We start from the raw sequence: 25,374 nt of genomic DNA, 5'->3' as shown, positions 1-25,374 counted from the left end.
ATTCTTATTGCATTAAAATAAATTGCGCAGGATGAATTACTTTATAAGCACCTTCGGTTTTCTATATTTTAATACAGGGTTCAATTATTCTTTGTTTATATATTGAATCGTGAAGTGCAGAAACCCAACAAGTCATAGTTTTTCTCAAATTCAGTTATTCATATAGGGTGCTATTCATAGACATTTCGCAGCACGCACCACGAGCGTACTAAGCTAGCCCTGGCTATCCACTGGTTACTAGTACAGAATTCAAATCATATCCTATCGCTAACACTGGTTTATGAATACGAAAAACACTGCTCATCCACCGCACTAAAAATGTCTATAAATACGGCCCATAGTTGTAATATTCATACATAGGCCACTGAGGATGCAGGAACCCCACACGTCCAGTGCTCAGTGTACATGTCATAGTGACAATAAGTCACAGTGCATTGCAGTAAGACCGCAAGTTTAGGACATGTGGAATTTTTTAGTACCGGTATTTAAAAAAAAATAGTTTGCTTTTCTTTCATTTTTTATAGATTTACAGGAATTCAAAGAATTACATGTCTATTCATACAATTTTGTATGTTTGTGTACTTTTTTCAATGTCTTGGCTTAAATATATATATTTAAAATTTTTTAATAATATAAAAAAAGGCCTTCTCTGTCTTCTTCACCTAAAAATTGTTTTCAAGAAATAGAATGATTGTTATTGGTCGTGAATTCCTGAAACTCTACATGTTCAGGCAATTTACATTTTTTTTCCAGAAAACAGTAAAGAAAAAAATTGAAGTTCATGTATGTCATACACTAGAATTTATTATTATGCTTTAATAAAAAAATAATCACTTCAAAAGACTAAACGCTTTTGAAGATAATCACTTTCTTTGTATCTCCTAAAAATTTACTCTTCAATTCATGATTCAATTAGTGAACAGTTAACAGCACAAATTCAACAAATGACTTACCTTCATTCTATTCAAGCTAAAATTCGACTTAATACAATTATTCGGTATTCAAATACATTTACCTGGACCAGAGAACAGAATCAAGACATAACTGACCTAATTAAGTACATTAACACATCTCTTATCAATATATCTTAATGTTAATTCCTCACTTTTAATTAATTAACAATGAACATATTTATTTTAAACGTTCCTGGCTACTGGTGACTCTTATATGTCTGCATCGTATAGATTTAGGATGGCACATAATACTATCAGCGAATTTATCCCTGAAATATGTGATGCCATCTATTCATCACTGCAGCCGGAATTCTTGGCATTCCCAAATAAAGAAGACCGGGCTACCATTGCACACAAATTTGAAACAAAGAAGCAGTTTCCTAATTGTGTGGGTGCATTAGATGGGAAGCATGTGAGGATGCAAAAGCCAGACAACAGTGGATCTTTATATTTTAACTACAAGATGTATACATCCATTATCCTCATGGCACTTGTGTCTGTAGATCTACGTTTCATTGTCATTGACGTTGGATCATATGGGAGGAACAGTGATGGTGGAGTATTTACAAGTTCTGCATTTGGGCAGAAAATAATTAATAAACAGATAGGCTTTCCAGATGATAAGCCACTGTACACTGGAGGACCAACTATGCCTCATGTGATAGTGGCTGACAAGGCATTTAGATTACTGCCTAATCTAATGAAACCATATCCAAGGCGGGGCCTCACTCATGACAAGAGAATATTCAACTTTCGATTGTCACATGCAAGAAGCAGTGTAGAGTGTGCCTTTGGGTTACTGGCTTCCAAATTTAGAATTTTTCACACACCCATATCGGTTAAACCTGAGAATGTTTACTCTTCTCTATTTATATAAACGGAATTTCTAAATCATTTAAGCACTGTAGGTATCAATTATATGCAGACGACGTTAAATTGTATATTTCAGACCGTTCTGATGCACTAAATGACACCATTAATAGTCTTAATGAAGATCCAGACTCCATCTCTTCCTGGTCTCAACAATTTGAACTTAACCTAAACACATGTAAATCACAGGCTATTCTGTTCGCGAACCATAGATTAATTCCTGATGTCAACGACCTGAATATTCCATTTGTGAAACTGAATAAAACAATCATCCCGTTTAGCTCTAATGTAAAAAACCTAGGAGTTCATTTCGAATCTAATCTCAATTGGGATACACATATTAAATATAGCCTACATGTAAGAAGGCTTTCTCTCTTCTCCATTGCATCATTATCCATCTAAATTAAAACAGACGCTGGTACAGACACTCATTCTCACTTCGATTATTGCGATGTTCTGTTCAGTGATCTCAGGATTGATTCCCCTCAGAAACTACAGCATGTTCATAATGCATGTGTCTGCTTCATTTGTAATGTTCGATACTATGATCATATCTCACTTTCTTTCGAGAAGTTATCATGGCTTAGCTTACATGAGAGGAGAAATCTGCACTCACTTTCTCTCTTATATCGAATTATGCACATTTTATCCCCCTCTTATTTATTCATCCATTTTCATACTCTCTCTCACCATTACTTGGTTTTCATGTTCAGTATGTCAATTTTAACTTGGTATCACCCTGTTGGATGTTTCCTGTTATTTCGTCTACCCTCATTCATAGTTTTGTTGACCAACCTTGGCAGTCTGTGCAAGGAGTGCGTTACAATACCTGCTTCATGAGCACGTGATCCTTATAAATCTGTTCGGAGCTATGAAGATAAAACCAGTGAGAAACCTATCACAGAAACAAAAATCACAGGTCTTCAAATCACATCCCACCACTTGTGACATATAATGGAGATTTTGTCACTGTGTGATTTTTGTGTTCAGCTAATTCATGGAGATTGGAATGTTGCTGAGTTATCCCAAATGTAACCGAGCTAGGCCTGGGTTGCCATTAGGAGACAACAGATGTTCATGTTTATCGCTCTTCTGCAAATTGACATACCGGTGCCATATATACCAACAGTACTGATTAGCGTGTCAAGTAACAAACACGTGGTGAGTGGTGTATTGAATGTCGAAAAGTTGAGTGGAATGATAATAGGTCCCAAGTTAGTACGAATCTTCTGACTTAAGAGTTGCCTGGAGCAGTCACATATTATGGTCACATATAATCGCAGTTCACATCAGTCGCCATCATCGCTATGAGTCATATATTGTGAGCAGATGGAGATTTCTCAGAGCTGTGATTTTCAAACTATAGTCACGGTCCGAACCAGCGACAAACCTGTCACAGTGACAAAATCACAGGTCTTCAAAACACACCCCACCACTACTGTGTACCTAAACTCCCTTCCTTGTTCGTACTTGTCACATCCCTAAAGCCCAATCCTAAAGTCAATGGGAGATATTAATAATTTTGAGTTGTTACTTATCACTCGACAATTCCGAGTTCTAACTCGCATGTGTATTAATAAACATACTTATCTCTCAATCAGTCTGGCACTGACCTTTGATCCTTGAGTTACAACTCTCGATGACGCAACAGACAAGAGACAAGTCACTATTCTATATTAATAAACGTTACAACTCACTCATATAATTGAGTTTATACTATCAACTTTCTGAGTTAACTGAATAGGTGACTCAAAGCGGTTGAGTGAAGTTAAAAAATCGTAATGACGAGGTATATTATTGTTGTATAATGCAGAAGAAAAGGTATAAACATCGTAGACAAGCTTGTAAACATAGTTACAAAGATTTGTACAAATTTAAGAAGGAGAACGTACGGTGACTAGCGTGGAATTTCTTGCAAGATTCAAATGGCAGAAGAGGAAGAGCTCTCGATAATGAAATGAAAATGAGCATTTTCTTACTATTTGTGGGCGATCCAGGTTTTCAAATGGGCGTTCAAGAGGATATGGATATTTCCCATGGTACCGTGTCACTTTTCATTTCATTGTATTCCATAGATCTTGTGTTAGCATTAAAGCTTCAAGATACGAAACAAGAGTTAAACAATTTTTTGGTGAGATGAAGTGAGGCCGAGGATTCGCTATAGATTATTTGGCATTTGCCTTACGTTTGGGGAAAGCTCGGAAAAAAAAAAAAAACTCAACCAGGTAATCAGTCCAAGGAAAAATCTAACCCAACCCCTAGTGCAGTTCCTGATCAGCAGCTAGTGAGTCTGCCGACTAACGTAAGTTACCCTGGAGTAGGTTATTTTACGACGCTGTATCAACATCTCAGGTTATTTAGCGTCTGAATGAGATGAGATGTGATAATGCCAGTGAAATGAGTCCGGGGTCCAGCATCGAATGTTACCCAGCTTTTGCTCAAATTTGGGTTGAGGGAAGACCTCGGAAAAAACCTCAACCAGGTAACTTACCCCAACCGAGATTCGAACCCGGGCCACCTGGTTTCGCGGCCAGACGCGCTAGCCATTACTCCACAGGTGTGAACTCAGTGAGAGAGTTTAGACCTACTCACAATGTACAGTAAAGATTTCTAAATTTTGGAATATCTTTTTACATGATGTCCTTCTATGTACCCTAGTCATTATCCTTATAGCTTTCTTTTATAAAACAAATTCTAACTGCTGGGAAGTTGCAGATTCTTTGAAATTAAAAGCATTTAACTGCGTTCAATTTCCAACAACTGTCCAAGAGTTACGGAATGCAAAAAGGAAGTTTCATTTCCTGACGCCATTGAAGCTGTGAATTAAACCAATATTTTTATTTAAAAAAATCAACATGCCGATGAGTATTTTAGCAAAACAAAAAGGTGTTGCGAGCCTTAATGTACGAGCTACCTGCAATGTCAAGGAAGAATTCACAAGCGTGGATAATTATTTCTATATTAGGCCTATATGGAGAAATTCGGATGTTTCTAGAGTAATGATTGGCAATAATGCCAATGCACTTCTTCTAGGTGATATGGGCTATGGAATTCTGTGGTTCCAAGGCAAAACATGATATTTAAATTTTTGTTGAAAATGAGATTTTGCGATAATGTGTACATCCTGCTGGTATCTTTATTGTGGCAAAAGATAACATGTATATCTCTATTATTTTTTTGTCTAATCCATTGTTATGAAACACGATTCCTACGATTTTATAAGGTTGTTCAAATGATATCTGTACATGCTTGCTCTTGAAAAGTAAAAGAAATGACATGGAGGCCTAATTTTGCCTTGGAGCCACAGAATTGCTCCTTGGCTTATTACTTTACCATCACTTCACAGCAAAGAGCCTACAATAAATGTTTACTGGTAGCGAAAGAACGTGCGATTATAGAGATGTATCGGCCAAGTGACGCAACGATTTCCAATTCTCCGAAGCAAAATAAGAGTTACAATGGAAAGTGCTTTTGATATTATGCTGCGTTATATCGCACAAGGTAACTAAACATCTACTTGAAGATTATGAAGTTCCATTACTGTAGGATGAAGTGGAGAAAGATAGAGTAGAATTACCGAACAGGTTATTTGTACCACTCAGACGAGTCATTAGAAAGGAAATACTAATAATATACAGCGTACACATATAGGTAAGTTTATCATCACATTATACTGTTACACATTCATAAGATTTTTTTTTTTTTTTTTTTTGTGAAGAGGAAAAGACTTCCTATTTCTCATTTCCGGTAACTGATTTAGTGAATAATATGTGGTGGTGTTTCAAAATATTAACAAATGAAGTTTGAAACTGCACACTTTCCTCCTCTATGATCGAAACAAAAGTATATTTACAAATCGAATGTGACGAAAACTTCCCTCTGCAAGGAACTCTAGTCTAAACATTGATAACTTGCACAGCTATGTCTAGGCGATAAAATGCGAGTAACAACTCAGAGTCACGAGTGAGATATGTCCAGGAGGGGAAAATATTTATTAATATGAAATTCAGACTAATCACTCACTTGACCCTTTACCACTCACTGAGTTGTCCGATACATCTCACTCACTCTCAAGCAGTTTTATTAATATCTGCCAATGGCTCTACACTAGCTGATATACTGCTCATCAAATGGTGGCGAGATATTGCTGCTAGCCCTGATCACATATAACAGACTGGCTGCGGTATAAGATTTTTTGGCAACAACATAAGTAGTGCCACAGACTGACAAAACATGATGAGATATGGCTGAACAGCCCTAGATCTGGACATGGCAGCAGCATTGCCAACCATGCGATAAGTTTCTTTATGTAATTTGGGTATGGGAATTTAATGTTGGCACAGTCAAATTATATCATTTTCCCATATGATACAGTGATGAAGAAATCGTAGAGCTAACATGGAGTAACAAGTATTACTCCACGGAGTATGCAACTCTTCTCCCATCTAGTGGTCCTTAACAAAAGTTCATTTTCGACAATGGATATCCTAGCAACTGTTCTCTTTCGTATGTTGCCATTTTATAACATAAGAATGGCCAATCTGGATATATATTATGTGATCAGAGCTGCTAGCAAGCATTGCGAGAAAAAATCAACAATTACTGTGTAATGTGTAGAGCAGGCCTATATGACTGTATTATAATGAAGTGCATGTTTAGCTTTATGCTGTTAAAAGTATTAATACTACACCATCTTCCTTTCACTTCCGAAAATAGTACCCATGGATTATCTGAGAGAGAAGAAAAAAAAATTACCAGTATCCAAAATGGCTATATCCTTTTCAGTTGGAAAATCGGAGTTCCACTATAGATTGAAGGATCAAATTCTTTCAGCTATTTTGCCTTCAAACAAATGCAGTGTCAAAAGTGAATCACAAGCCATACTCAGTTCTTGTGGCCTACTAACTGTGACAGTGAACTAACACCATTTGAGTATGATTATGATCTAGTTGTGACAATTTCAAGCATTCTTTAGAAGTATAGCACAAGATCACAGAAATTGTCTAGCATAAAGTACTGCACTAGTAACATCACCTATATTAACTTTGAACTGTTCTCTTGTATAAGAAGCTGTCAATACAAATGCCACTATTATCACAGCCATTCAGAACTACAAAAACAATCAGTAACAGAAATGTCTATGGCAATACATGTAAGCTCTTCAAAAACGAGTACCAGTGCTTCAGGCTGACTAAAACCTATAAGTAGAGGAGTATATACCAAGAAAATATTTTATAGGATATGTGCACCGAAACTGTTGAAGATGTGCTGAAACAATAACAAGAAGGTTGGCTGTAGAACAAAGTTATACATACAAGTCCTTTTCTAGTGTTCAAATACTTAAACAAGTATACTATTAATGTGCCCTCTTATGAGCATATGACATCTGTGATATCAATAGTTTTAATTAAGAAAAAATCATCTTAATTTTCAACAATGGTAATTGCAAAAATGTGTATTATATGTGGAACTTTCTAAACCATATTTTCCTTCAACAGGAACGCCAGTTACATGTTAAATTTTGCAGTGATTATAAGACACGCTGGAAATAATTGGAATATTATGTCAGGATTATTGGGACATTACAAAATTCAAGAGTAAAAAAAATAACCTCTGGACAGTAGTAAGGATGTATACAATATTTCATTATGCTAGCAACATTACCTAGACTTTTAATTACGAAAAAAAATTGTATAATTCAAGTAAATACAGGAATATACTAATAAAGAGAAAAAGATAAAAGTCATCCCCATCGCAGACCATGGAGACTTACAATGTGGCGGGAAGTTAACCCTCAAACGGAGTTGTGGGGTCGTTTTTAATACCAGGCAAATTGTATACCCCTGACATTCCTTAACCATTGCATTCTTTCTCTTAATATTTTGTGTATCTTTTCCTTTTGTCAAGCTTAATCCATTGGATGTGTCGTTGACCAGCAGGTACTGTTATTTATTTCCAGTAATAGTAATGAGTGGTATCCTTTTCGACCCCACAACTTCAGTTGTGTATCTGCACCTTGTCAATGTACATCCAACGTGTTGTCATAGTGGAGTATGGCTACTAATGAGCGTAAAAGTGTGTCAGTGCTCGATTCGGGTTTCCCACGCTTTGTAAACAGTGTTGTAGATGAAAGTGAAGTCAGTGATGCAAGTGAATGTGAGGACGAAAATGATCTGGACTATAATTCCGAACATGACATGGATTCAGAACAAGATTACGACTCGGATGGAGTGGATGAAGATGTAAACCAACCAAATTGTGATTCATTGAATTTCTACGATAAGAATGCATGCAAATTGTCGGCTATCGAACCTAATAGAAACAGAAGAACACCAGCACACAATATTGTAATGAAAGTTCCTACGCTGAAAGGAAAAGCTAAAAATTTAAGGAATTCGTGCAATCCTTTACAGGCATGGGAATGTTTATTCAAAGAAGACATTATTACAGAAATTGTTATACACACAAATGAGAAAATTAGTTCCTACAGAGCAAATTTTTCTGATACAACTCGTACAGAACTGAGAGACACTAATGCAGTAGAGCTGAGGGCACTTTTCGGGTTCCTGTATTACACAACAGTTTTGAAATCAAACCATGAAAGTCTCGAGTCCATGTTTGCAACTGATGGGACTGGAAGGGATATTTTCCGTGCCATTCTTTCTATCAGGCGAACATACATTTTGATATATTGCTTGGGTTTTGATGATTTTGCAACATGAGCAACAAGGAAAGAAATTGATCCACGTGCAGCAGTGTCGTATATTTTTCACAAAATGGTTGAAAACTCTCAGGCTTGCTATAATATATGTTCTTATGCCTGTGTAGATGAGATTCTAGTAGGTTTCCGTGGCCGCTGGAAATTTAGGGTTTACATGGCTAGTAAGCAGGAGAAATATGGTCTGAAAATTATGATTTTGTCTCATGCTAACACTAATTATCTCTTGAATGCATATATATATATATATATATATATATATATATATATATATATATATATATATATATATATATGCTGGGAAAGACAGTGATGGGATAGGTCTGACAGCACAAGAAAAAATGCTGCAGAAACCAACACAATCAGTACTGAGATTAGTGAAGCCTATTTGTGGAAGTAACAGAAATGTTACAGCTGACAATTACTTCACTTCCATGGAGTTAGTTCCGCACTCAAAGAACGTAAACTAACTTATGTAGGGACGATGCGGAAAAACAAGAAAGACATTCCACAAGATTTCAGGCAGACAGGAAACGTAAAGTAGGCTCAACTGAATATGGTTTCCAAAATGACCGCACATTAATTTCCCATGTGCCTAAGAAAGGAAAGTCTGTTATTTTGCTCTCTAGCATACATCATTCAGTAGACAAAGATCCTGACACAGGCATGCCTGAAATTATTTCCTTCTATAATAGTACAATAGGGGGAGTAGATAGTCTTGACCAAAAGTGTATTACATATGAAGGGTACTCAGGAAAAACGATCAAGGTCCACCAAAAATCGAAATTGAGTTAATAATGCTATCTTATAGTGGAAAGGAAGTACTATCATGTGGTCTAGCTGGTCATAAGAAATAATCGTTCTTGACATTCCACTACGTCAATTTCTATTAAATACACACATAACAAAGTATTAAAATTCGTTTTCTCGAAACTTTCTAAAATGGACCTTGATCGTTATTCCCGTGTACCCTTCATATAGTAGCAGCAGACGAACCCGAAGATGGCCTCTGGCTATTTTCTATGCAATTCTGAATATTACTGGTATCAATTCTTATATATTACAGACATCATTCAAAGACTATATACCCATTTCCCGCTTTGAATTCCTGAAAACGCTAGGAAGACAACTTACAGAGCCATACCTACATGAAAGGCTTATAAATGACTGACTCCCAAAAGAACTCAGAATGATTGTTTCCAGGATTTTGAAGAAACCTCTGCCAAAGAATGAAGAAACACGCGAGAAATCGAAAAGAAAACGTTGCTCGCTGTGTCCTTGTTCAAAAGAGAAGAAGACAAACCAGTACTGTGTTAGTTGTGACCGTCCAGTTTGCCAGACCTGCCGATCAGTTACATGTAGAGAGTGTGGAGAATAAAGGAAATCCAGTTTGACAGCAAAGTATGCAACCAGACTGACATTTTTATTGTGATTACTACATTTTAATGTGATCGTTATGAAGAAAATATGATAAATGGAACTTTATCTTTTACAATAATTTTAAATTAACTCAAAATTGTCGTACAGACTTTCGGTGTTATATTATGTTATGATCTATTGTTTTTCAAAGTTTTGCACAAATTACTAATAATTATATTGTACTCATATTACTTATATGTCCTTAAATTATGTAAACAAACTTAATAATAATTGAAATTCCTATTACATCTTAAAAAGTAAACAAAATTGATATTTTACCTCATTTTGTAGTGATATCGTTTTTGACCCCACAACTCCACTTAAGTCATAAAACAGTCACAACTCCGTTTGAGGGTTAAGGCTCCCATATGTACAAACAATTGACATTAATGGTAGTAGGGATATCAGCCCTACATGCCCACTGTCTTCACCTCCAAGAAAATACCACTTATATTCATTTTTGTTAGAAACTAAGTAAACCCCAGGGCTATAGTGCATCCAGAAGGAATGGATGAATGGAGAAAATCCATGACCCCATTGGGAGTCGAACCCACAACCTTCTAGCTTGGAGCTTTAATCACGATGCTATCGCATACCCCAACAAAGAAAGGATTTCTTGAAAGTCACATTGTCAATTGGTTTTCTCGTTACTTACAAAACAATTACCCTTGAAATTATGAAATTGATACACAGCTTTACATAACAGTTCTATATTAAAAATGCAAAATTCCAATATTTTAAGTAAATAATGTACATGGTCTAACTTGCTTATTTTTACTTGAATTCTGATTCAATAAATCAACGAGTTTACATATACAGTGTGCAACATATACAATTTACTAGCATTTTAAATGGCCATAATGCACGTGTTAGTGGGAAGATCCAACCATTGTCTTGCAGAGGATGGAAATGAATCAATGGTGAATAGTAGTGATTTATGTCTGTAGTCCCATACAAATAATATGCTGGTAAGAGATAATAAAAAATGTTATATTGACCTTACCTTTTATCAAAGAATAACGATGGCCTAGATTTAATACCAAATATGTGATTTTGCCAAAATTTTCAGGAGACATAAAACTGTTTATTATTTATACATTATATCTATTTCAACCACTGAAAAGCATAATAATCAGTAAGAATGTACTTTTCTTACTGATTATTGTGCTTTAAGTTGTTCAAATATATAGAATTTATAAATAATTAAAAACAGTTTTAAGTCTCTCCTGAAAATTTTGGAAAAATCACATCTTACGTGGTATTAGATCTAGGCCATCGACATTTTGAAAATAATGTCCACCTTTCTGGGTGTAAGAACCGCACTGGTGTAGAAAATTGAAGATTTTCCCCAAAAAAGGATGTAGCATCAAATTACTGAAATATGTAACTTATATTTAATAAGTAATTTTGAAGCAGTCATTTATACCAATAAATTATTGCATTCAATAGCAGAATATTCTTGTATCCTTGATTAGTCAAATGGTTATGCTAGTAAATATAGGCATAATGAAATATGCCCCTGAAATTGTTTTTCTTTCTTCTGAAACAAGAATTATTGTTTTATTGGTTACATTCTTATTCCAGGAAGGTCTTCAATTCTGAAACACCTTCCCCCCCCTCTCTGTCATTTCACTCAGCACTTGCCCGATTTCATCCTCTAGCTCTTCAAGAGTATATTGATTGTTCACATAAACATTCTGTTTCAAATTCCCCCACATAGAAAAATGAAAACATTTAAATCTGGAAACAAGCTGGCAAACGCCTGCAAGTACATGATCATCAAACACTTTATCTAATGCTTCTAACGATATAACATCTGTATGTGCAGGAGAGTGAAATTACACATAATGTTTTTCATCTTCAGTCACTATTATTACAAAAAAAAAGGCTGCAATCTTGGATATAATGTTGTGAATTGATTGTATCTTAAAAGTAAATGGGTCCAAATGCCCTGCATGTAGTACAGACGTGGACAAATTATTATCAAAATTGACGATTTTTATGATAATTCTGTTTACAAAATTTGACTTTTCAATTTAGACTACAGTTGACAATTTCGCATATTTCCATCATTATAGTAGACAGAAATATGCAAAAATGTCAACTGTAGTTTAAATTGAAGAGCCAAATTTTGTAAAAATACATAACAAAAATCTTTAATTTTTGCTAAAAATTTATAAATATGCAAAAATGTCAACTGCAGTCAAAATTGAAGAGTCAGATTTTGTAAAAATATAAAATAAAAATCTTTAGTTTTACTAATAATTTGGAAATATCCAAAATGTGAACTGTAGTCCAAATTGAAGAGTTGAATTTGGTAAAAATATATAATAAAAATCTTCAGTTTTGCTAATAATTTGTAAACATGCAAAAATATCAAATGTAGTCCAAATTGAAGAGTCAAATTTTCTAAAAATATACAATACAAATCTTCAATTTTGCTAATAATTTGGAAATACGCAAAAATGTCAACTGTAGTCTGAATTGAAGAATCATATTTTGTAAAAATATATAATAAAAATCTTCAATTTTGCTAATAATTTGTCCACGTCTGTAATACCACACCACACAACCACTTTCTCATAGTAAAGTACTGCATGCACTAAATTAGAATTTTCAGTGACCCAGTGAACTGGACACAACCTCTGGAACCAAACTTCCTCAGTCATTAAGGAGCGGATTCCTATGTAATTAAATATTCTTTTTGTGTGTGATAAAACACAATTAACAAAGTTAAAAATTCCGAATATGAAGTTTCAAGTTTAAAACCGGAATTTTATTTCACATAAAAACACATATTTTCACAAAAAAATTATGTAAATACATATTTTCAGGAAATCTATTATAAACACATAAATTTTGGAGTTTTTTTACTTAACAATTTTTTTTACAAGAACTTTTAAATATTTTAAAACTAAATCAATTATATCACTCAGAAGTAAGTTACGATATCTTTTTTAAGAATCCTTGGTTGCTTCGTGCTTCTAAGCGCTGTGTGGTGTATCCGTGATCTATTTTCGCAATAGTATTGCCTCAAGTTCTGAGAACTGCTAGGTAGCATATCAGTGTTATTATTAGAGAATAAATTAACATGGACAAGGAGGAGAGATCTTGCAAGACATAATTAGGAATGTTTATTGTTGCTGAAGATGATTTCATTCCACGCTTTGTTTGTGAAACATGACAGATAAGAGCTCGGGCATGAACATTATTTAATTTAAACAAATCTCTCGCCTCTCGCTCATGTCTATCAAGTAAGGCAATATATCTTGTGATTCTCTGTTATCGGGCTTCGTCAATCAATATCCTTCAAGATATACTGGAAGATGGTTGTTTAAAAAACAATTTGGCTTTCTTATTAGCAAATCTAAGCTTTTTGTGTGACACCATAAAAAAATTCGAAACATCCAAAAACCTGTTGTCTGAAACAGGGAGGTGCGTGCCGTGGAAATTAAACTAGACTCGCTACCAGGTTCAGAAGCACAATTACTGAGGGACAAATTCCAGAATGTGTTTGGAAAAAACAGTGGATATAAAAAAAATGTGTAAAGTTGCTCAAGTACTGGAGGATGTGCCTATAGGTGAAATTGACGGTGTTTGTGTTTGTGACATTCCTCTCTTTAAATATGCATGTCTGACGTCCTGTGATGTGGAAAGATCGTTTTCTCAGTATAAGTCATTGTTCAGAGATAATCGGCATGCATTTGTGATGGAGAATTTGGAGATGACCTTTCTTGTTCACTGCAATTCTCGGCCAACTACTAGCACTCTAGTGTGATTGGTGAGTACCTAGTAACATTTTTTTTCAAGCTAAGTAAGGTATTTTTGTCATATTAAAAAAAATATTTTTTTATTTTTAGCAAATATTTTCATACTTTAGCACATAAAAAATAAATATATTTAATTTTTTTAGCACATAAAAATCTGCTCCCTAGTCATTATTAACTAAGATGGATAAACAGTACCGTCATTAACAGATTGCACCATACACTCACAAAAATATATGCCAATGGCTGGATCCCCTTGCTGCAATCTACGAACCACTGTCACACTATAAGGATAAAAGTGCAGCATTTTCAGTCTTCTTAATGCTGATCTGGAGGGAATGGTGAACGGAAGAAAAGTTTGGGGCAGAGGAAGATATCAGATGATAGACAACATTAAAATACATGGATATGTGGAGACAAAGAAGGTGGGAAACGGGAAAGACTGGAGAATGCCGGGTTTGCAGTGATATACCTGCCCGTGGGCAGTACACTATGAATGAATAATATTGATCTTCGTAACATATCGCATTCTTGTGCTAATCTACGTGAATATTTCCTAGGACTTGACTGTATTCTTGCCTGAATATCTATAAGTTTCCCCGATGTGATTCTTATATCCAGAAAGGTAGATATTATTTTCAACATATACTTTGATAAAAATAAGATCAATAAAACGTTTTCTTATTACCTCTTACTGGTGCATTATTTGTACAGAAATATATAAGCCTAAAACACTGCCATTCACTGCTGATTAGTTTTCGTTCTGTGCAAGAGAGCAGTTGAATCTTGCCACAAAAATGCACAATTCAACCACTAATAATGCCAGTAAGTTGTATATACCGTGCACTGCATCTACTCCAATCACTGCTATTATGAAACGAATTTATTTTTAAATTTTGTACAAAACTAAAATAGAAAAGAGAATATAAATAATTACTAAGAAAATGACATCATTACAAAATACAATAAAGAAATATAACATCAACTCGTGTGTTATAACACCTCACTAAATCAGAAGACATGCCAAAGTAACAGTAGCCAGTGATTTTACTTCTATTTACTATGACTTTCATCTTTCCAGCAGAATTTTAGTCTTCTTTTTTATCCAGACTGTTACTACTTAAGTGGTAATAAATGATTTTATACATGTATAGGCCTACACACTTTTAAGTAAGCATTTTATATGCTAAATTTCTTTCATAGCTTCTGCGCATACTAGATAGAAACTTACTACATCAAAACAAGAGATTTAAAACTTCACTATTGTCTTACTTTCTCTTCTACATGTTGCTTTTATGTGCTAAGCTTGTTCTTAAGGTTCGAATGAGTTTCGAACAACATAATCTGCATCTGTGGCAGATTTATTAAATGCGATATAGCCTATGTAACAAGATTATGAAGCGTCTTGATAGATGCAACAGGTGTACATTTACTATCGCAGTGAAAAAGAAATTGCACATCCTCAATATGTTGCATATTATTTTCAAGGAGATATTGCCAACATCAACACAATTTCAAATAAACAGCCAACAAATTCATGTTGAACCTTGAATAAAATTGGAAGGCATGAAGGTTTCAATATATCAAGAGGGGACAAAAGCATGTACAATCTGAAAACAGATGTCATAGACTCTTACAAGAAAAAAAAATAGATCAAGAGAATCCAGAGAAGCATGCATTACTCACCCCACTGCTAAATTTTCCACTGCTCTGAGCTGCAAAGAAACACTTACTGTTAGTAGAATGCAATTACTTCAGGATTATTACTATCCATGCGTTTTTTTTTAAAGAAAGACGTAAAGCGCTGCAGCAAGACCGTTCTTTTATCACATTTGCTTCACCAGCGCTGTAGCAAGCGTGCAGCAAATCAAAACTTCGCTTTACGAGTTTGCTGCACGATCCATCATGGCGGAATGTGTGTTTTGGTCTTTTGCAATGTTTATTATTGTCAAAATCGTCTAGTAATAATAATTCCATGCCATTATCATAGAAGTCGAAATTATTTAACATGTTTGGTTCTTTTAGGGTTAAATTTATTATGGCAGGAATAGAAGCCAATATTAATTGTCCACCATTTTGCAGTCATTTGACCTACTTACTTTTTTTTCGACCCTCATTTTGCTGCAGCAAAGGCATGAAGCGCTTTAAAAAAAACGCACAGTATCTTACTTCCATTAATGGCATCAAATGATTAACAGTCATAAGACACTAACAACTTTGTTAAAACACTGCAAGATGGCAAGCTGTGGAACCTGTCTATCAACAGTGACTTAGCAAAAGGCAGCTTAAACATCTCTATAAGGAGTCAGTTCTGACTTGCTACTGCAGCATGTGGTCTGGATGCAATAGCTACAGTGCACAACTTAGGGAAAAAAGTTTTTAAGAAGCAGTTTTCCACACAATTTGGTAGCCTAATACTGAGTATACATATCATCGGTTTCTTGGTAAAAGTGGCCAAGTCCAAAATGAAAAATTGTTGGGAAGAAGCATTTAAAGGTTTAATGATACGTCCAAAAATCACTGTACTTCTTTAGTTGTTAGTAATTAGTTATTTTGAAGGTAAACGTACTATATTATCAGTTTTTAATACAGAATTATAAGTTTTAAATTTTAAAAATGCTTGGAAACCTTCAATGTGACTTAGTCAGTTTTACTAAGAAACCGACGATATGCTCATGAAAAAAACTTGCTTTGTTTTTATTTTTAAAGTGGTCTGAAAGAGCTAAAATGTTACTGCATGCAGAAGTGGAACAAGCGACTATTAAATATTTCTACCTTATGTGTAAGTACTCTATATGTCTCTGAAAACATTTGCCGAAGTGCTTAAAAGCATGTTTCCATTGATCCTTTTCGTGTTTGTTTTTCCTTCACTTTCGTATGCAGAAAAGAACACTTAATATAGACCCCTGTGGAATGCTGTTTTCTTGAAGATATTCACTAGAAAGTCTGGTGCCTTTTCGAACTCCAAGATACCGCTTTGCCATGAACTTTGCAATAAAAATTGGTAGATTGAGCAGATTGTTATGAAGTTCCCAATTATGAATAGGATTCCATAATGTAAAATTGTAAAAGCCTTTTCCACATCAAAGAAGATCACCACAAGATGCTCCTATACCCCTTCTTGAGGAAAGCATCTCTAATGACAATTTCCAGCTGAACAAGATGGTGCAGCTGATCTGTGCTTATGGAAACCACAATGAATCTTAGACAATCAATTTTCTGATTCGAGTACCCACATCACGCATTTACCGTACTAATAATTGCATACACAGATGGTGAAACAAATTGATCTATAGCTTACAGGTAAAGACTGATCCTTTCCCACTTTTTGGACTGGAATTGCAATGGCAGAACACCATGAAGATGGAAATACCCCCCCAGTTCAGACCCTGCCGCACATTGTAAGCAGGAAGGACTTGCCAGCTGATGGTAGATTGCGAAGTTATGGATATTGTCACAACCAGAGGATGTATCTAATGTCATTTCTAACTCCTTGGTTGTGAAAGTGCATTGTAATATTCAGTGTTAAACTTGTTTTTATCTTAGTGACCTACATATTTCGTATATTCCTTGAAATGACCAGCCTCATGGTCTAGTGGTCAGAGCTTCTGGCTATAGTTCATGAGGTCCCGGGTTCGATTCCCGGTTAGAGCAGAGGAATTTTTCCTTAAAGGGGTCTGGAATTTAGGTTAAGTTTAGATTTAAGACCTCTCCTGGCACCACATAATCATAATCATCCCATCACATCATCAGGGTAATGTAACTCCGCCTTCCAGGCGCCCCAACCTCAGAAGTGGGTTACAATTAAGCCACGGCCAGGAGAGAAGACCAGAAATGTCGAAAAGACAACCTGGTGGCATTGGATTAAAAAAAAAAAATATTCAGTGTTATCTGATATAAAATTTAAACTTCGTTTTTCTACAGCCTGTTTCATTGTTAAGAACTCCAGGTCACAGTTGCTTGAGCTACTTATTTGTGAAAAGTGTTAGCAACTATCTCAGCAATTTGTATGGGATTCATAGTCATTAACTTATGCCATTGTTCAAAAGACCTGGAAAAACAAAACTACAAATGACGGACTTTATCCCATACAATGTTAGCTGGAATATACTTTCTCAGTGAAGTGAACACCTTCTTGGCATCACAATTGCAAAGAATACCCCATAATTTAAATCTTAGTTTAAATAATAATTTAAAATATTTTTAATAGAATAAAAAACAGAAGAAACAAAAACACGGACACAAATTTCGGAATGTCTTCCGTTCAGAGGCAATGGTAAATTGGAATTTTGGTATTTTGTACTGATTTAATAGTTACGTAATAATGATATGCGTATTTTGTTTACGAGGATGAAGTAGTTTTCACACACTACATTGTAATGTTGAGAAAATCGTTTGAGAAATTCTAAAGGACTCAATTCATATTTTGCAATTTCATCTCAATTTCAAGTAGGGCCTAATAGCCTATTTCACCTTCACTTTAATTTTCTTTTGAAATTTATTGTAGGCTTATGTATTTTCACCATTTCATTGTAGAAATAGAACAAATAAACCCATATATAATATGCGTCACTGAACATCATATGAAACAACAGGAATTATCGGCACTTTCACTGGAAGGATACAAACTAGGAGATAGCTATTGTAGACAGAATCTACAGAAAGGAGGTGTGTGCATATTTGTTAGAAACGATATAAATTTTTAAAATATCAGCCTTTACAAATTTAGCAGAGAAAAAGATTTAGAGCTGTGTACGGTAGAATTAGAATTAAAATCTGGTAATCTTATAGTTATAGGTTTATACAGCTTATAGTTATAGGTTTATACAGGTCGCCCTCTGGAGATTTCAAACATTTTCTTCATCTACTAGAAAATACATTACAACACATACATGAAAAAAAAACAAGAATAAATGTTTTGCGGAGACTTAAATATTGACTATCTCACTGAGAACACTAAAAAAGAAGAATTTAACACATTATTAGCAACTTTCAATTTAATACATAAAGTCAATTTTCCAACTAGAATACAAAAAGGATCGATTTCTGCAACTGATAATATAATTATAAGGAAAGATAGATTAGATAGTTACCGGACAGTTCCCATTATAAATGGTCTTTCAGACCATGATGCTCAACTAATAAGAATAAACGATAACATTCCTGCATCAAAACACCCGAATAAATTTAGGTTAAGGGTCATAAATGAAGAATCTTTAAAGGACTTCGAAGCTAAACTAAAAAAGGAAACATGGGAATCAGTATATGATGATGGTGATATGAATAGCAAATTCAATGTGTTTCATAATACATTCTTAAATATCTTTGAATCCAGTTTTCCTATAAAGTACAAGAATTCTCAAACATCTAAAAACAATTGGATCACACAAGGTACAAAAATCTCTTGTAAAACTAAGAGGTCTCTCTATATTCAAAGTAGAAATAGTAATGACCCCAAATTAATAGCTCACTTTAAAAAGTACTCGAAAATATTACACAAAGTAATCTTAAAAGCCAAAGAACTTTACTAGCCTATAACGGAATTATTCTAAACTCGAATAATAAAATCAAAACAATTTGGAACATAAAAAAAAAAGAAAGTGGAAAGTTTAGTAGTAATGAACAAGGTTACACTCTTGTAACAGATAATAGAATAACATCAGATACAACAGAAGTTGCGAACATATTCAACAATCATTTTCTCTCAATAACTGATAACCTAAACATCCCACAGAATAATAATAATAATAATAATAATAATAATAATAATAATAATAATAATAATAATAATAATAATAATAATAATGCCATCGTTTGTTTGAAAATATCTATTCCTGTAACTTTCCCAAATATTCCAATTTTTCCAACAAATTCACGAGAAATAATTACAATTCTAAAGCAATTATAAAGTCTAAAAATTCCTCGGGATATGATGAAATTACTAGTAAAATATTAAAAGCCAGCTCACAAATAATAGCCAAGCCCCTGTCTTATTTATGTAACTTTTCAATGTTTAATGGTGGATTTCCAGAGCGACTGAAATATTCAGTTGTTATTCCTTTATTCAAGAAAGGGGACAGAACCTCACCCAAAAACTACAGGCCCATATCCCTTCTACCAGTCTTCTCAAAGGTCTTCGAAAAAGTTATATATAAGAGAGTATATCATCATCTTGATAGATACAACATTCTCATTCCAGAACAATTTGGATTCAGAAAGAATAAAACTGAGCAAGCGACGCTTAATTTAACTGATAAAACTCTGGAAGCTATTAATAAAAAATTACAAGTAGGAGGGTGATTTCTCCAAAGCTTTTGAGTGTATTAACCATAAAATTCTACTACAAAAATTAGAATACTATGGTATTAAAGGCATAGCACATCAGTGGTTTGAGTCATATCTCCTAAACAGAAAACAAAAAGTTGAAATCAACGCATTTAATAACTCATTTAAATCTACTTCAACATGGGGAAATGTTCATCCAGGGGTCCCACAAGGATCTATATTAGGGCCTCTTCTTTTTCTAATTTTTATAAATGACCTTGGCCCCATAATAAAAGGAATAGGTTATCCTATACTATTTGCAGATAACAGAAGTATCATAATTACAGGCAAGAACTTTGCCACATTCAAATATAAAACAGAAATAATTCTCCTTAAAATTTATGACTGGTTTACAACCAATAAACTAGCATTAAACATTAATAAAACGAACATAATTCAATTTAAAGCCACTTGAAATTTATTCTCTGAAACATTGGACACAACTATCAACAATATACCTCTACTAGAAACATCAACAACCATATTTCTTGGTTTGCATATTAATAATACAATAAATTGGAAAAATCATATCAAAGAAATAACCTCCAAACTTAGCTCAGCATGCTTCGCAATTAGGTCATTACAACAATTTCTAAACAGCAGTATCTTAAAGACAATATATTTTGCCTATTTTCATTCCATTATGTCCTGCAGAATGATATCTTGGGGAAATTCTGCAGATAGTAAAAATATATTCTTATTACAAAAAAGAGCCATTAGAATAATAGTTGGAGCAAAGGCTAGAGAATCATGTAGATTATTTTTTAAAAAATTAGAGATTCTAACCTTAACAAATCAATATATATACTCTACAATAAATTTCCTCTTATGTAATAAAGAAAATTTTCCAATTCAGCCATACATAGTATAAATACTCGCAGAAGGAATGATTTTCATACGCCATCATCAAATTTATCATGCTTTCAAAGGGGAGTACATTACATGGCGATAAAAATGTTCAACAGTCTTCCTGAAGACATTAAGAATCATAGCCAAAACCCTGCATTATTTAAGGTAAAACTAAAAAAATTACTTAATATATCACACTTTCTATTCTGTAGATGAATTCTTGACATTTCACAGTACTGTGTAAATATTATAATACTATTAAATGGTAAACATATTACATTGTATAAAATATTGTTATTAAGGTATTAATTCTGTACATATTTCATATTTGCATTTTACAGTGGCGTGCATTCAGGGTAAGCTACTGAAGCACTGCTTCAGTAACAATATATTATGTCATAATTACACGATTATTCAATAATATCTGTATAAAATCGTCAGATTTCTTGAGAACGTATAGAACTTAGAGCTTAATACGTTACATTATTGGTATGAGCATTGTGAGCGAACCGAAGCATTGTCACTTCTACTTCGGCTGAACAGCGAAGGAATTGCGCGCGCACCTCTGATGAAGGCCACGGGCTATGTGCGTCTGCACCCCACAATCCGAAGCTAGCATGGGTTGTGACGTCACTGTTATGCGTGTCTGCATGAGCATGGAGACGAGTACTGTCGGTAACTCAGAAGAAGACGAGCACGGAGTGAGGGGAAAGAGTGGATAATAGATTACATTACGACAACAGTGCGATAATTGTACTACTAGTGAGTGGAAACATTATTTCCGTCTACTAGTAGTACAAGTATTGCACTGTTGTCGTAATGATATCTGTTTACCACCCTTTCTTCTGTTCCCTTCCGCACTCGTCTTCTCCTGAGTCACCAACTATACCTGTGTGTTGCTTTCTTTTAGAGCAGTAAGATGCCACACTTCGCCCCTATTTTTTTTTGTAGTGTTGTTCAGACCGTCGCGCTCAGAAGCATTCTCCGTAATTTCGAGTCACATGTGAGAAGTTGTATATAGAAAGTGTAAAGTGTATCAGTAACAGTTATGTTTTCTTCAGTGTACATGTTTGTCGAATGTGTGTGAAAATGTTTTAGTTCATGAAGGTACCAGGTAGTAACTAATAATACAATACATTATATAATATAGAACAATGTCTACATGTATTATAAAAGAGCTTGTGTTGAAGCCCTTTTCCGCTCATTCTTTCCAAGAAAAAAAAAATTAGATAATTAAAAATGGACGGCCAACACCAGAACTACCGAACTTGGTTCAAAAGACCAGTAAATTTACTAGACATTTTCAGGCTAATATGTATAGCAAATGTGACTGGTTAGCCGGCAGCGCTGAGCTAAATGCGGTGTTTTGCTGATACTGTCGGTAGTTTGGAAAGGATAGAAATACTAGTTGGACCAGAACTGGGTACACGCATTTGGGAAATTTAGTAAAATTTATAGCCGAGCATGGGTTGTCTGTTAACCACCTACGATCGTCTGTAGCTATAGCTGCTTTTGGGGAAAATAGAATAGAAACTGCACTTCAGCACCAGCTTAAAAATGAAATATCTCTACACAATCAAAAGGTAAAGCAGAACTGGGACATCCTTAAAAGGCTTATTAATGCAGTGTGTTTTCTGGGAAAACAAGAGTTGGCCTTTCAAGGCCATGATGAAACAGAAAATTCTGTTAATCGGGGCAATTATGTGGAATTGCTGAAGTACACTGCAGAATATGATCCTCTTTTAGCGGAGCATTTAGAAACCTCTACTGTGTTTAAAGGAATTTCTAATCGAATTCAAAATGACCTAATCCAAGCTGTAGGTTCAGCCGTTTTATCAGCTATAAAGTAGGAAATTATTGAAGTTCCTTTTGTAGCCGTCATGGTTGACGAAACTTCAGATGTGGCAAATAAAGCACAGTTTTCTATTGCCCTGCGTTATGTGCATGAAGGAGAGATAAAGGAAAGATTCTTGGGGTTCTGTGATATAAGTAGTGACAAACATGCCCAAGCTATTGCAGAACTTATCCGGCACTTCTTATCAGAATTCGGATGTAATGAAAAATTGATTGCACAAACGTATGATGGTGCAGCGACGATGGCGGGAAATTTGAATGGAGTACAAGCATTAATCAAAGTCACACATCCAGAAGCCCTATTTTTTCACTGTTATGCCCATGTACTTAACCCCGTTTTGTCTCAGAGCACCAGCCAAATACCTGAGTGTAAAATATTTTTTAGTACATTTAATGGACTTGCAGCTTTTTTTTTCAAGATCGCCGAAACGTGCTAACTTTTTGGATCAATTTTTGCAACGTCATCTTCCACACGTCTGTCCAACGCAATGGAATTATTCATTAAGACTGGTAAACACTGTGTGCAGGAACAGAATTCAACTTTATAATGTATTTTGTGCTATGCTAGAACACCCTCAAGAAATTGAGTCAGATATTTTAGCACCAATTAATGGCTTTTTGACACTTTGGAAGCAAATTTGTTTTTCTCTTAAATACGTTTGACAAAATATTTACCTTCACCGATGTGTTGTACAACATCCTACAGAACCAAGCAAATGATATTCTGTACTGTCAAGAGAAAATACAAGAAACTCGCCGTTCCATAGCCGCATTACGTGACGATTATGAAGGGGTTTTCCAAGAAACCGTGTCTCAAGTAGGTGAGCCTCCGAAGAGAAAAAAATATCAACTATAAACGCATCTATTGCGAAGTGTTTGATAATATTGATAACCACTTGGATGTAAGATTTCAAGATTATTCTAAACTGAAATTTTTTTAATTATTGTCGCCTCAAAACTATGAAAAATATACTAACCAATTCCCAGAAAGTTGCTTTCAAAGTCTCATAGATACATATGGAAAATTTTTCGACATCATTCGATTGAAAAATGAGCTGATTGTAGTGTACAGCAGTGAAGAGTTTAGAAATAAAACCATGAGTGAACTTGCAAAACTATTGAGTACTAATTCAATGCTGAAAAAAAGTTTTCAGCAGTTTAATGTGTTAGTGACATTACTGTGTACAATTCCTGTGAGTACGTCTTCAGTAGAAAGGTCGTTTTCAATGCTGAAGACAATCAAAAGCTACTCTCGAAATTCTACTGGAGAAGAGAGACTATCTCATCTTGGAATTATTTCAATTGAAGCGCGCCTACTAGGAGAACTCAGGAAGAAGAAAGAGTTCTTTGATGAGGTGGTTACCAAATTTGCTTCCCAGGAGAGAAGGACTGAATTTCAATTCCGTTGATCTTGCTGTGAGAAGTGCCAAGGATGAGTTTAAAGCCAGAAGCTTGTTATTTTATATCAAATGTTGTTTAATGGTAGCTTTAAGAAATTTAAATTGATATTAGGTCTACTTATTTTAATATAAGTTATGTTCTTTTAAATTATTATCAGTTGTGATTTTATCAAGGCAAGCCACTTGATTTACTATTGTTTACCTAACTATTATAATATTCAGTGCTTCGGCTGTCTGAATGGTCACCGCACGCCACTGGCATTTTATTGTTAAACGTAAGAATTGGACATGTTCTTTATTCTATGCTATAAAGCAAATGTAAGAATATTATGGAACGAATAAATCCATCCATCCATCCATCCATCCATCCATCTAAACTTTTATATATGTAGCCTATTTGTTTTCTGGATCCTTATGGTCACCCTTATTGAAGGACAGATGGTTTTATTTTAATTTTTAGTTGGTTATTTTACGACGCTTTATCAACATCTTAGGTTATTTAGCGGTGATAATTCGTTTGGCGTGTTTTTTAATTGAAATTATGAAATGGCGTTCCTGTGCTTCACATTTAATGGCGGGGGATACTCTACATTGACCAAATCCGATATAACTTATGGACTTGGTTATGTTATGGGCCAGATTTCCAGAGCGAATATCTCATCACTGTGCAGCGAGAAAATGAAAATATGAATATGTACCTCATAGAAGTTGTCGTAGCAAAAATTGAAAAAATAAAAGTGAAAAAGAAAAAGTGGTAAAAAAAGTGTTTTACCTCTTTATTTGATGTTTTAAATAATCATTTTAAAAAACCCTTCAGTGCAGTATGCTACAGAAATCCAAAAGAACTTCTTCCCCAATATTCGAATTGGTATCTACTTCATAAAACACAGACTACAAAATATTAATAAAGTTCAAAATGTCCATAATATGACAGCTCAAATCAGGAATACTTTACTGTTTATTCCTGACATTGGCCTACAGTAGTACTTAAAATATCTCAACTTTACACTAGGCGTCATGATGCCTTTCTAATCTTTCATTACCTAAGTACGTACTTACCATTGTACGATCATATTTCTGCATGTGGAACACAAAGACATCGAGCGAAACTTCATTACACATTCCAAAACACATGTCAACCTTGTTCACTCTTTCAAAATTATAAACTTCTTGTTTTCTTCAATTCTTCGAGATTGTTCCCGCTCCCGCTTCTAACACGT

General features: G+C 34.5%; 1 long non-coding RNA gene across 1 annotated transcript; it reads right to left on the bottom strand.

The window, feature by feature from the left end:
- Positions 1–1,105: 1,105 nt before the first annotated feature.
- On the bottom strand, positions 1,106–25,374 carry LOC138696044 (uncharacterized). The gene is made up of 3 exons (XR_011331222.1): positions 25,214–25,374; positions 15,414–15,442; positions 1,106–7,091 (listed from the first exon to the last, which is right to left on the bottom strand). It is a non-coding gene; the product is annotated as an uncharacterized lncRNA (long non-coding RNA).

This window comes from Periplaneta americana, chromosome 3, assembly GCF_040183065.1.
Source record: "Periplaneta americana isolate PAMFEO1 chromosome 3, P.americana_PAMFEO1_priV1, whole genome shotgun sequence".
Classification (NCBI taxonomy): domain Eukaryota; kingdom Metazoa; phylum Arthropoda; class Insecta; order Blattodea; family Blattidae; genus Periplaneta; species Periplaneta americana.
This window is presented reverse-complemented; position numbering and strand designations above follow the sequence as displayed.